The sequence below is a fragment of the Chiloscyllium plagiosum genome, unplaced genomic scaffold, assembly GCF_037043375.1.
Source record: "Chiloscyllium plagiosum isolate Xiang-an unplaced genomic scaffold, Cpla_swu_hap1 HiC_scaffold_10, whole genome shotgun sequence".
NCBI classification, from domain to species: Eukaryota; Metazoa; Chordata; class Chondrichthyes; order Orectolobiformes; family Hemiscylliidae; genus Chiloscyllium; species Chiloscyllium plagiosum.
The window spans coordinates 107,905,618-107,918,405 of record NW_028270148.1 but is presented as its reverse complement, the minus strand read 5'-3'; the positions used below and the strand labels follow the sequence as shown (position 1 = coordinate 107,918,405).

The window sequence follows — 12,788 nt, the reverse complement described above, 5'->3', positions numbered from 1 at the left end:
AGACATTGTTGCCTTTCCTTACCTCATCCTAAGAGGACAGGTTGGGTCTGTACCCATTGGAATTTGGAAGAATGAGAGGCTATCTTATTGAAAGGTGAAAGATCCTGAGGAGAATTGTCAGGTTGAAAGCCAACAAGGTCTTTCACCTCGTGGGGATGAAGTAGTTTTTAAAATTAGGGGGTTTCTCCTTTAAGAAGGAGCTGAAGAGGAATCATGTGCTCTCAGAAGGTCACGGGACAGTGGAATTCCCTTTCCCAGAGGATTCGGGATCACCCACTGTAACACTCAAGGCGAGGTTTGTCAGATATTAGCTTGAGGGATCTGATAGCAGACAGGAAATGGGAGTTGAGGCAGCAAGCTGACCAACCATGATAGTGGAGTCAACTTGAGGAAGCAAATGTCCTACAGCTACTCCGGTTTCTTGTGTTCTTGGTTTATTTGTGTTGTTTGGATATCAGTATTGCCTCGCAGAATGGGAATGGTATCCTTCAAGATTGTTTTCTTCCTTTGACTCGTGAATGGGGTATGGGTGTCACTGGTGAGGGTAACATTTGCTGCCTGTCTCAATTTGCCCTTGCATTACCGAAGACAGTGAAGAGTCAACCGCTGTGGAGTAAAACTGACCACCGTCATTCCTATATCATTCTCGGAAATAGTTTCAGCCAAGACTGTGAATGTCAATTTGCCTTAGAGGTAGCTATCTGAGTTGGGAAATTAGAGTCATGTGGTTGTACAGAACGGAAATAGACCCTTTGGTCGAACTCGCCAATGAATTAGATACCTGTCAGCTGCCTGCGTGTTAATGCCCTTCTTATGAGGTTCCCTACTTGCTCCGTGCTGGCACCCATTCAGGGATAATCTGGAAAAGAAGCATAGAGATAGAAAATCAGCCATGATCTAGTTGAATGTCAGGGAAGGCACAAGGGGCCAAATGGCTGCCTCCAATTTCCTAATTTTTCCTCCTTGTCCCTTATAATGTACGTTAAAGTCTGTCTGGGTGAACGTCGGGGTTTTCTGTTCACTAGCCATTGGAAATGATAGACACCATGACGCATTTAAAGTGAACCTTTCCTTGAGGTCATTATAATGGGACTACCATGAAATATTTCTGTAGACGTGCAATCAAAAGGCCCAATTTCTGCTTGTGTTAAATATTTGAAGTGATCTTTGATGATAATTCTATGATCAACAAAAGATTTGATAGCATAGAGTCATAGAGTCATAGAGATGTACAGCATGGAAACAGACCCTTCGGTCCAACCCGTATACGCCGACCAGATATCCCAATCCAATCTAGTCCCACCTGCCAGCACCCGGCCCATATCCCTCCAAACCCTTCCTATTCATATACCCATCCAAATGCCTCTTAAATGTTGTAATTGTACCAGCCTCCACCACATCCCCTGGCAGCTCATTCCATACACGTACCACCCTCTGCGTGAAAAAGTTGCCCCGTAGGTTTCTTTTATATCTTTCCCCTCTCACCCTAAACCTATGCCCTCTAGTTCTGGACTCCCCGACCCCAGGGAAAAGACTTTGTCTATTTATCCTATCCATGCCCCTCATAATTTTGTAAACCTCTATAAGGTCACTCCTTAGCCTCCGATGCTCCAGGGAAAACAGCCCCACCTGTTCAGCCTCTCCCTGTAGCTCAGATCCTCCAACCCTGGCAACATCCTTGTAAATCTTTTCTGAACCCTTTCAAGTTTCACAACATCTTTCCGATAGGAAGGAGACCAGAATTGCACGCAATATTCCAACAGTGGCCTAACCAATGTCCTGTACAGCCGCAACATGACCTTTGGATAGAGAGAAACTACTTGCTCTTTTCTAGAATAAAAGGACGGATCTTTAAACTCACACCTGGACCAGGAGAGAGTGATCTCTGAAAGCACTTCTTAACAAACAGGTTAGTGAAAATCTTAAAACTCTTCCCTGAGAAAGCTGTTGAGGAACGATCAATTTAAAATTTCAAAACTGAGATTATTTTTTTTTTGCCAAGGTAAAGGAGTTAAGGGTTAGGGATTTGAGATGCATGTTTGGAGGGAAGGTCATGGTTTGTATAAATGGTGCACCAGGTTTAAAGGGCCAAATGGCCTACTTCTATTCCTCTATGGCAATTGAGGCATAATTACCACTGGCTAAATGTTACATTGTGTAGCTCCTGCACTTTTGGCTTGACTGTTAATGATCTACCATATACAAACAATACCTCAGCGTGCCCTAATATCCAATGTCCTCACTGGACCAACGGGTACTTACTGAGACATTGGTTAAGCATTTTCACTTCATTTTCTTTCCAGAGCAAGGAGTTAAGAGCTTGGGCCACATCAGTCATTGCATTGGCTTCAGAACTGCGCTCACGAAGCATGTCATTACAATCAATGCCTTTTCCCTCGGTGCTTAATGTTTGTCCAAAGCATCCACATTTGTCCTCTCGGTGAACACATGTCAGACTTATCAGGAGCTGAGGTATTTTCAATTCAGCTTTCTTTTCAAATTGCAAAGTTGTGACATATGGTGCTCGAGGCGACATTAATTTATTTGCACCTTTTAAATCTTTTCAAGTTGCACCACAAAAAGCGATTGTTGAAATAGCTGCATGAGATGGTAGCCCAGTTCAGTTCCAGGCAGCCTGTCATTTTCACAAGATACGTCAGGCAGCAATGCCAAGTGATTTAGACTCGATGGCTATCTGTTAAACTGCCTGCGGTGCTTCAGAGTGCCCACTCACTGACTGGCTGAGCTACACTGACTGGGAAGATGACTGAATCCATTCTTAATCCAGCCTCAGTAAGCTGATTGGATTCCAGGGCAATGTTAGGATGTGAGAGTCAGCCCTGGTGCCTTTAGTTTAGAAAGAGTGAAGGCAGAGTGCTGGAAACCTGAAGTGAAAATGTCAAAATGGCAGACACACTCACCTTGTGCATGGACAGAGTTTAACTCACAATTTGATAAACCTTCTTCAGAATTGGAAGCAGGCCCTGATCATCTCTCGGAAGGCAAGCCTAAGTGGCTTTAAGCCACAATTCATTGAAGGAGGCATGACTGGTTGAGAGGGCAATAAGGGATGCTAAGGGCATTTAAGGGGCTTTTCAGATATGCACAGGAATATGCAAGGAATGGAGGGATATTGACCAAGGGCAGGCAGAAGGGATTAGTTCAATTGGTGTCATGTTTGGCACAACATCATGGGCTGAAGGGCCCATTCCCATGCTCTCTTGTTCTATGTTCTGTGTCCTAAATGAAGGAGATAGTACCCTAGGCTTCATTGAAAGAAGCATTGAGTGCAGGAGACTGGGAGCTAATGTTGAAGAATGGCACTAAACCATTAGGAAAGCAAATATCACCATAATGGCACGAAGGATGCATTGTAACAATTCTGTGATGATCAAATTTTATGAGACACTGGTTTGGATTCAGCTGGAGCATTGGGATTCACACTTTAGGAAAGATATGAAAGCATTAGAAAGAGTGCAGCAAAGATCCACGTGAATAATTACAGTGGTGTTGGGCTTCAGTTACACCGATGGGTTGGAGAAGTTGGAAAAGAGTTCCTTGGAAAAGAGCAGGTTGAAAGGAGCTCTGACAATCATGAGGTGAGTGGATTGGGACAAATTGATGAAGGATTGAGAATAAGAGGGCATAGATTGAAGGTAATTGGCAAAAATATGTAGTGGTGATTTGAGGAGAAACGTTTCAGGCAATGAGTGGTTAAACTTTTGAATGAACTGCATGGCTTAGTAAAGGCACCTCAGAGGGAATTGGATTATTAAAGAAATAGGAAAAATGTAGAGTTTTTAGAATTAGGTTTATTGTCACATACTCAAGCACAGGAGTACAGAGAAATATCGCCCCACATGGTGTCATCTCAGGAACAAAAGTAACATAGGCAAGGTATAGTGTTTTCAGGCAGAAGGTGGGGGAATGGTAGGTGGTTTGCTCATTTGGAGAGCTAGTACAGATATGACAGGCTGAATGGCCCCCATCAGTGTTGCAGCCATTCTGTCAGTCTGTGAGGGCGAGCACAAGATCAGACTCGGCTCTCTTGTCGCCCTATGGTCATCTAACTGCCAGCACTAAAGGCCTGTGTACAAGGAGGTGGGTTTTGAATGGGTTCAAAGGGGGATAGAAAAATTAACTTTCATTTTTGAGGAGGTAAACACAGTAAAATTGGTTCTCTGTGTTATTACTTCAAATCTGCCTCTTTACATCTCCTCACTTTTGATTATCAGTTGATCCTCTCCTCCCTAAAAGTATTTCTCCAAACCCAATTTGCCTGGCAAGTGAATTGGAATCTTATGGTTCAGTGGATGCTAATCATCACCTTTGAACCAGGACTGGATGACCAAGGAAGGCATATTTACAACAGACACAGAGAAAGCTGGAAAAACTCAGCAGGTCTGATGGCACCTGTGGAGAGAGAAACAGTTAATGTTTTAAGTGCGATGACTCTCCTTCAGAGCTCTTGGTGTATTTATACCGCGGCCCAGCAGATTGATGCAGTGATTGTAATGACGTCAGCTAGTTGGACCCCATAAAATCTGAGTTCCCTAATTTGGGGCCATTAATCTGGTGCAATCAGGGAGCCCTGGCTGACAGATTAAAAGGACGAGTGTTGGAGATACTGACACTCTGGTACCTGACTCTGATTGAGCCAGTACCAATGTCAAGGACTGTTCATGTGTAAATAAAGGGTGACTTGGTGAATGGTTAACTCAGTTGAGTAGCAGTCTGCAAATCTTTCTAATATGGCACCAATGTGACATGGTAAGAACAGAGATTCTTGGTCAAGCATGCAACGAAAAGGAAATTAAAACCTCTACTAACACAGGATGATGGGGTAGTGAAGAAGGTGTTTGTCAGATTAACAGCCCCAGTCAGGGAACTCAGATTCCATGAGGTCCAGCTGCCTTCATTGGTCAGAGGATTGAGTGCAGGAGTTGGGATGTCATGTTACAAGATATTGATAAGGTCACTTTTGGAGTATTGCATATAATTCGAGTAACCCTGCTATAGGAAGAATGTTATGAAACTGGAGAGGGTGCAGAAAATATTACTGAGGCTGGGGTGTTTGAGTTATCAGGACAGGCTACAGCCTGTGGGAGGCTGTGGAGTGACCTTATAGAGGTTTAGAAAAGCAGGAGGGGTACGGATAAGAAGAATAATCAAGCTCTTTTTCCCAGGGTAGGGGAGTCGAAAACTAATGAGCATAGATTTAAGATGAGAGGGGAAAGATTTAAAAGGGACCCTAGGAGCAGCATTTTCACACAGAAGATGGTACGTGTATGACCTGACGGAGGAAGTGGTGGAAGCTGGTGCGATTATAAAGACATTTGAACAAGCATATTGATAGGAAAGGTCTGGAGAGATATGAGTTGAGAGTGTGGTGCTGGAACAGCATAGCAGGTCAGGCTGTATTAGAGGAACAGGAGAGTCAACATATCAGGCTTAAGCCCGTCATTCCTGATGAAGAGCTTATTCCCAAAATGTCGATCCTCCTGCTCCTCGGATTCTCCCTGACCTGCTGTGCTTTTCCAGCAACACACTCTCAAACGCTGATCTCCAGCATCTGCAGTCCTCACTTTCCCTTGAGGGATATGAGCCAAGTGGGACTAGTTGAGTTTAAGAAACCTGGTCGACGTGGACGAGTTGGGCAGAAGGGTCTGTTTCCATGCTGCATGACTCTATAATATGGATGCAAATGTGTGTGCACTGTAACCTGTCTGGGGCGTCATGACTCAGTTGGCTGGGCAGTTGGATCAGATTGTTCCCAAGGGCAGAAGGAGTTGGGCCCATCTCCTTACCCTATCTTGTGGCTGGAGGGTGGGTTGGACCTGCCTCAATGCAGAGAAGCTGAAGAAGACAACAGTGTCAGTTCCGGCAGGAAACAGCACTGAATTAACTTTGACGGTGCGGGAATCTCCAACACAAACCCACCAACAAGAGAGTAATTTGTGGGCAACTGTAGAAATTTTAACTTTGGGCAAGTGATCACAAGCAACTGGAATGGACTGAACCATATCCCTGCATGGAGTAGGTACTTATCAAAGGTCAGGAGTTAGAAGGGGGGTGTGGAGCAAACAATTGGTAGAGAAAGAATTCTGTCCTGAAAAGAAACTGCGACAATGTTCTGATAAAACAGGTCAAGCAGGATGCAATGCCTTTTAAAATAATCTAGCCAGCTTAAATCTTTCAACATTTTATTGACTCTGATTAAATAACAGTGTTCGAAAAGTTCAGCTATTGAAAGATATAAGAGTTGTGTTCTTGGCTGATTTATACAATTGTCAGACATGCTTAGAGCTATAATATTTCAGCCCAGTCTTTAATGTTCCATCGTTGTACTTTTCAAACACAGGTTGAGATAAAGAGGTTGTAAATTTTGCAAACAGAAAAACATGGTTTAGCCACAGTCCTGAGAGCTGCAGGAAATGAGTGGGGTTTTTGAACTGAAAGTCAATTTATTCCTTTCTTATTAACCAATTGCAAGCAATTAAAGGAAGCTTTCAGTTTGCAAAAAAACAGATAAAGGTGTATTACTTTATAGTGAACTTGATTATTTATAATGCCTTAATGACACTTAAAGCCTTGGCAAACATTAGCACTATAATCTAGACTGGCTTCAATGTAGTACTGAGAAAATCCTTCCAGAATATTGGAGGCCTACTCTCTATAAAATGCTAAGCCAATAATGTTCTACTGGCCAGCTCTGATGGAAATAAAAGTTCCCATCTTATTATTTGAAGAACAGGAGGGAACAGAGCCCTTGTTGTAATTGATTCATCTATTAACTGGGTTACAATAGAGGAAAACCCTAAAGTTTTCAAATTGGAACTGGGTAATCCAGACCATATTATCATGGCACTTTGACATCTACGTCATCACAAACATTGGTCCAAGTGACACTACATTATCAAAGGATGAACTATGGTCAACAATAGTATATCTACATAGTATGAGGGGCATTGCACTTAAGATTAAAGATATACATCAAGTAACCCTCCAATATTGGAGATATGAAAGTTAAATTTATTTGCAAGTTGGTCCCTGATCAAAAGGTTCAGACGCTTTGTCACTGGGCAAGAGCATTACATTTAAACAATAGCAAAAATTGGTAGTTAATATGGTCAGTACTTGGAAATTGGTTCCAGCAAGTCTGGAAGAAACATTATGCCCAGTAGAAGGAAGATATTGAATGATAACTGCAACTTCATGGAGGAGATGGTCAATCTGTCAGAGAGTGGTCCGTGTTTGAATTGGGTTTTGGACTTTGGTTCCTTGGAGAAGGAATCTCGTTGTTGATACTGCACCATAAAGATTTGAAAGCTCTCAGCCGAACCTCCTTTATCAGCTCTTGGAGGTTTAGGCAATAGAAACTGAAGTTTTAAGTATGACTGCCTCTATCTGAGTGAACTGATAAACATCTTCAAAAAAAAAATCAGTCAATAAACTGGTATCTGTGAAGCAAGCCATCATGAAAACCATTGAATTAATCTGCCAATGTTCTTATTTTTATTTAATTATCCCTGAACTGTGTTTGTTTGTCTGTCTTTTGTATGAATGGGGCTGAAAACAAAGATTTTTGGGTTGATAGCATAGACCAATTAGTTTTACTTTGTTGTTTAATTTTGATCTAATAAGTTATTCTACTGTTAATACGCTGCTAAGTCTTTTGTTTAAGCTACAGTCCAGTGATGAGAAACAAGTTCTGAGGAACAGTCACTCGACCCAAAACGTTAACACTGATTTCTCTCCACAGATGCTGCCAGACCTGCTGATCTTTGCCAGCAATTTTTATCTTTGTTTCTGTTTTACAGCAGCAGCAATTCTTTCAGATTTTTTTTTAAAATGATGGTGAGGATTGTTCAACTGTAAGTCTAGGATTGGTTATTCTAAATCCGAAGATGGCTGACTACAGGAAACCCTTCCTGAAGAAGGGCTTATGCCCGAAACGTCGATTCTCCTGTTCCCTGGATGCTGCCTGACCTGCTGCGCTTTTCCAGCAATACATTTTCAGCGCTGACTACAGGAAACAACTGGATTGTCTGATTTGTGAAGTGAGAGACATGAAGGAGGTCAGATTTAAATTCCCTCTCAATTCTCAAGCCACTCTACAGATGTGCATGCAACCATGCACCTTACAGTTCAGTGGTAAATGAAATTAAAAGTACCAACGTATCTTCATAATGGAAAAGAGACATGTCTTTAATAGTTTGCCTTAAGCATCATCCATTATGATGACGTCATATAGATTTGCAACTGGAAATTGCAGGATTTGCAGTGTCGAATGTTTAAAAACTCACACGTGCAATTTTCATGCACCATCATATCACAGTGATGCAGTTGGGAAACCTGATGCATTCCATATGTGCCCTCCTCCCAATCTTATGAGAATAAAACCTGCAACAAGATTTCCGTCACTATGTCAGGAGAAAAGTAACTCAATTATTGATTGCCGATAAGATATAACACAGAAAATCTTTATCAGTTGGAAAGGTGGATCATCTCCTAATGGATGGTGTTTAAAACAGGATTCACTTCAATAGTGGAACGCACAAAAAAAACCTGGAGAAACTCAACCGGTCTGGCAGCTTCTGGGGATAGAAAATAGAGTTAATGTTTTGAGTCCAGTGATCTTTCTTCAGTACCTTCCCTCAGTTTTATTTTATTTATCTTTAAAACTGTGGTTGTGCTGGGGCTTATTCTTATTTGAGTTTGCAACAGATTAGAATCATAGAATCCATACAGTATGGAAGCAGGTCATTTGGCCCATCGATTCCACATCAACCTTTCAAAAAGCATCCCACCACACCCCACCCCCTCCCCATAACCCTGCATTTCCCACGGCTAATCCACTGTGGGAATAATGCTCTTCACTGGACTAATTAGGAACTTAACATTGTCAATCCACCTAACCTGCACATTTTTGGACTGTGGGAGGAAATCCATGCAGATACGGGGAGAATGTGCAACTCTACATAGACAGCAGTCAGAGGATGGAATCAAACCCTGGTGCTGTGAGGCAGCATTGCTAACCACTGAGCCACTGGCAAGTGCTCATTTATTTTGTGTTTGACTATGTGTTTTTGGTAACTGTGCTTGGTAACTTATCTATGCTCACTGTGTTTGTTGAGTTAAGCCTGGATGTTGACTCAGAGCAAAGTAAGCAGATACCATAGAAGCCGTTAGAAGCCAAACTGTAAAGGTGAGTGTGGGCATTTTGTATTTATCAGACACTTGTAGGCAAATCTGCAAACCTGTTGCACATTTAACATCTCTTGTTATCTGCGCATTGCTCTGGGATATGTAAAATGCACAGCAATGTTGCCTTCCATAATGGGTTAAGCTCATCAGACAGAATGGCTCCCCACGTCCTTGTATCTGACTTCAGCAAGAATAACGGATCGCTATTTAACCTTGAATCCCGTTACCGCTTTAAATTAATCTACAGCAGAGCATTCAAAAAAAACCAACACAAGCTGGCTTTGCCAGCAAGTTTCCTTAAGGAAAAACATATTTAAAAATATTTTTGAATGGTTTTGGTTCTCACTTGAAATATATTTTCTTTGGTTTTAACACCTGTTCTGAGTTTGCTGAGACTAAGTCCATTGAGATCGTGGTTTTGTTACAGTTCCTGCAATGTTTGCATCATTTCCTGTGCCAGCAGGTTCTCTATTTAAGTGTGAGTGCTGATGTCGGGGGAAAAACAACAAAGAATTATGATTAATATGTATATTAATATTTGGTAATGCAACGTGTCAGTGCAAGGAATTATTCAATGCCAAACTGCAGAATTTCAATGCAGGTTGATCCAAAATATACTGGGCAGTGGACTTATTTTGCCAAGTACTTAATCCAGCTGTGAAGGCAATCAATATTTTAAAGCTACTTGTTGGCCATTAATCAAATACAACAGTAGCCAGTGAGATCGTTTAATGGTGATTGAAATAGAAATATTGGTAGAACAGCTTTTTCTCACACGCCTGTGCCAAGTCCAACTTTCACCCATCACCACCAACATTCACCCCACCCCCAAACACTTCATACGTCCCAATATTCTTATAAAATCAAAATGTGCCCAAGAGAGCAACCATCATGCGTCACAAGTCGGCTTTGCATGTTTGGACAGTTTGCAGGATAGTTGCACCAATAGTTTTCTCACCCACAGCTTTCCACCTCTTTTGAATGCAACCGCGACCATCCAGTTCTTAGCGCTGGGCTCAGTTTGGAGTTGAGATGTCATGTTGGGGTTATACTGGACATTGGCGAGGCTTCTTCTGGAATATTGCACCCAGTTCAGGTCGGCCAGTTATGCGAATGATATTAGTAAGCTGGAGAGGGTTCAGAGGAGATTTACAGAGATGTTGCCGGGAATGGAAGGCTTGAGTTATAATGAAAGGCGGGATAGGCTGGGAGCATAGCAGGTTGAGAGGCGACCTCAGAGAAATTTATAAGATAATGAGGGGCGCAGATAGAGTTAACAGTGGTTGCCTCTTTCCTAGGAGGGGTATTTTCAAGACTAGGGGGCACATTTTTAAGGTGAGAGGAAAAAGATTTATAAAAGACATGAGGGGCAAAGTTTTTTAAACAGAGTGTGGTTCACAGATGGAATGAAATTCCAGAGGAAGTGGTGGATGTGGGTACAATTACAGCATTTAAAAAATATTTGGATAAGTACATGAATAGGAAAGGTTTGGAGGGATATGTGCCAGGAGCAGGCAGGTGGGACTGGTTTAGTTTGGGATTGTGTTCAGCACGGACTGGTTGGACTGAAGGGCCTGTTTCCATGCTGTATGTCTCTGTGACTCTACAACTGGCTGAATGGGGCCACATGGAGCTAAAGCAGTCATTGCTGGCTCCAAGTAATTTGTTGTCATAAAGAATCTAAACGTGCTTGTGAGATTAATTTGCGTCTTTCCTTTAATATGTAGGTTATGACATTGCCACCAAAAGCTGAGCTCTAAAGAGTTACTTACTCGGAGTCTTTGGTATGTTCATCCACCCTCTCAAGATTCCTGCTGAATGACACATCAAGTACCCACAATTACAGACATCTAAAATACAGCAAATCCAATTTGTGTTCAGTGATGCATTTTCTCGATTATGCCTTACACCAGTTCTTCCATTCTATAACTAATTAATTTGTTCTGGTTGCAATGAGCTTTCAAGAGAGCAGTGATACACGTCTGTCAGATTATACAGAACTTATAGCCTTTGGCTTCTTTCTCCCTCTGGTCATTAAATGTCCTGTAAATGCATCTATACTATTCACCTCAACCACTCCCTGTGGTAGCAACTCCCACATTCTCACCATTCTCTGGGTAAAGACATTTTGTCTGAGTTCCTATATCTTGGCTCTGTGGTTAGCACTGCTGCCTCACAGTCCTAAGTTCGATTCCAGCCTCGGGTGACTGTCTGTGTGGAGTTTGCACATTCTCCCCGTGTCTGCGTGGATTTCCTCCGGGTGCTCCGGTTTCGTCCCTCAGTCCAAAGATGTGCAGGTCAGGTGGGTTGGCCATGCTAAATTGCCCAGAGTGTCCAGATATGGGTAGATTAGCCAAGCAAAATGTGGGGTTACAGGGATAGGGTGGGTCTGGCGGGATGGTCTTTGGAAGGTCTTGATGAATCAAATGGCCTGCTTTCACCTGGATTGTTTGGTGACTGTCATATGTGCGGTTTGACATTTTAGACATGCGCTTAACTGGAAACAATTTCATCGCACCTATCTGAACAAATTCATTCTTTTTTTTCAAGATCTCCAATTACTCTAAATGCCCTCCACAGCAATAAAGAACATTGTTGTGTGTCGGGAGTCACATATAGTCCAGCCCGGGTAATGCTCGCAGATTTCCAGAGGATGGAGTTTTTATAAAAATCAAGAATAGCTTTCTGGTCATCATTGATTGAGACAAGCTTTAAAACTCTAGATGTTATTATGAATCGAATTCCACAAGCTGCTGTGGTGGGCTTTGAACGTGTGTGCACGCTGCATTAACCTGGGCTGTGGGTGCACTAGTCCAGTGACTTTGCCACCAATGTTCTTATAAAACTCTCAACCAGGTCATTTCTCAATCTTCTCTTTTCCAGAAAAACATAACCTAACCTGCTCAAGCTTTCCTGAAAGTTGACTTTTCGGCTGAGGTATGCATTTTGCTGAGTTCCACTATTATTTTTGTCAAAGTCTCACATTTTTGCGCAAACCTTTGATTTAATAGTGCAAAGGTGATTTTCTCACTCAGTTATGCATGGTTTGAGGTGTACTATTATTTTTGTAATTTTGGACGTTGCTGAGGATGTTGTTGCTTTTTGATTTTCTGATGCAAGGTTGGTTTCCTGACTCCGTTACGCATTTGCTTGCGGTGTACTATCGTTTTTAAGTATTACTGTCCACTCTCGAGACGTTTTGATCAGATCGTTCATTTTCGCACAGAAAAGTCGATTTCTGACTCAGTTCAGCATTTTGACTCTGTTCCACACGAGCGGTACGGTGGCTCAGTGGTTAGCACTGCTGCCTCACAACACCAGGGGCCCGGGTCTGATTCCACCGGGTGATTGTCTGTGTGGAGTTTGCACATTCTCCCCGTGTCTGCGTGGGTTTCCTTCGGGTGCTCCAGTTTCCTCCCACAGTCCAAAGATTTGCAGTTAGCTGGACTGGCCATGCTAAAAATTGCCCTATAGTGTCCAGAGACATGTAGGCTGGGTGGAATAGCCACAGGAAATGCAGGATTACGGGGATAGGGCTGGGTCTGGGTGAGATGCTCTTCAAAGAATCAGTGTGGATTCAA

At 42.4% G+C, this 12,788-nt stretch overlaps 1 long non-coding RNA gene across 1 annotated transcript in view; it reads left to right on the top strand.

The window, feature by feature from the left end:
- Window positions 1-12,146, top strand: part of LOC148149059 (uncharacterized) — a 38,049-nt gene extending 25,903 nt beyond the window's left edge. The window contains exon 3 of the long non-coding RNA XR_015758320.1: window positions 12,091-12,146. This is a non-coding gene — a long non-coding RNA (uncharacterized LOC148149059). The remainder of the gene's footprint in view (window positions 1-12,090) is intronic.
- Window positions 12,147-12,788: the final 642 nt, after the last annotated feature.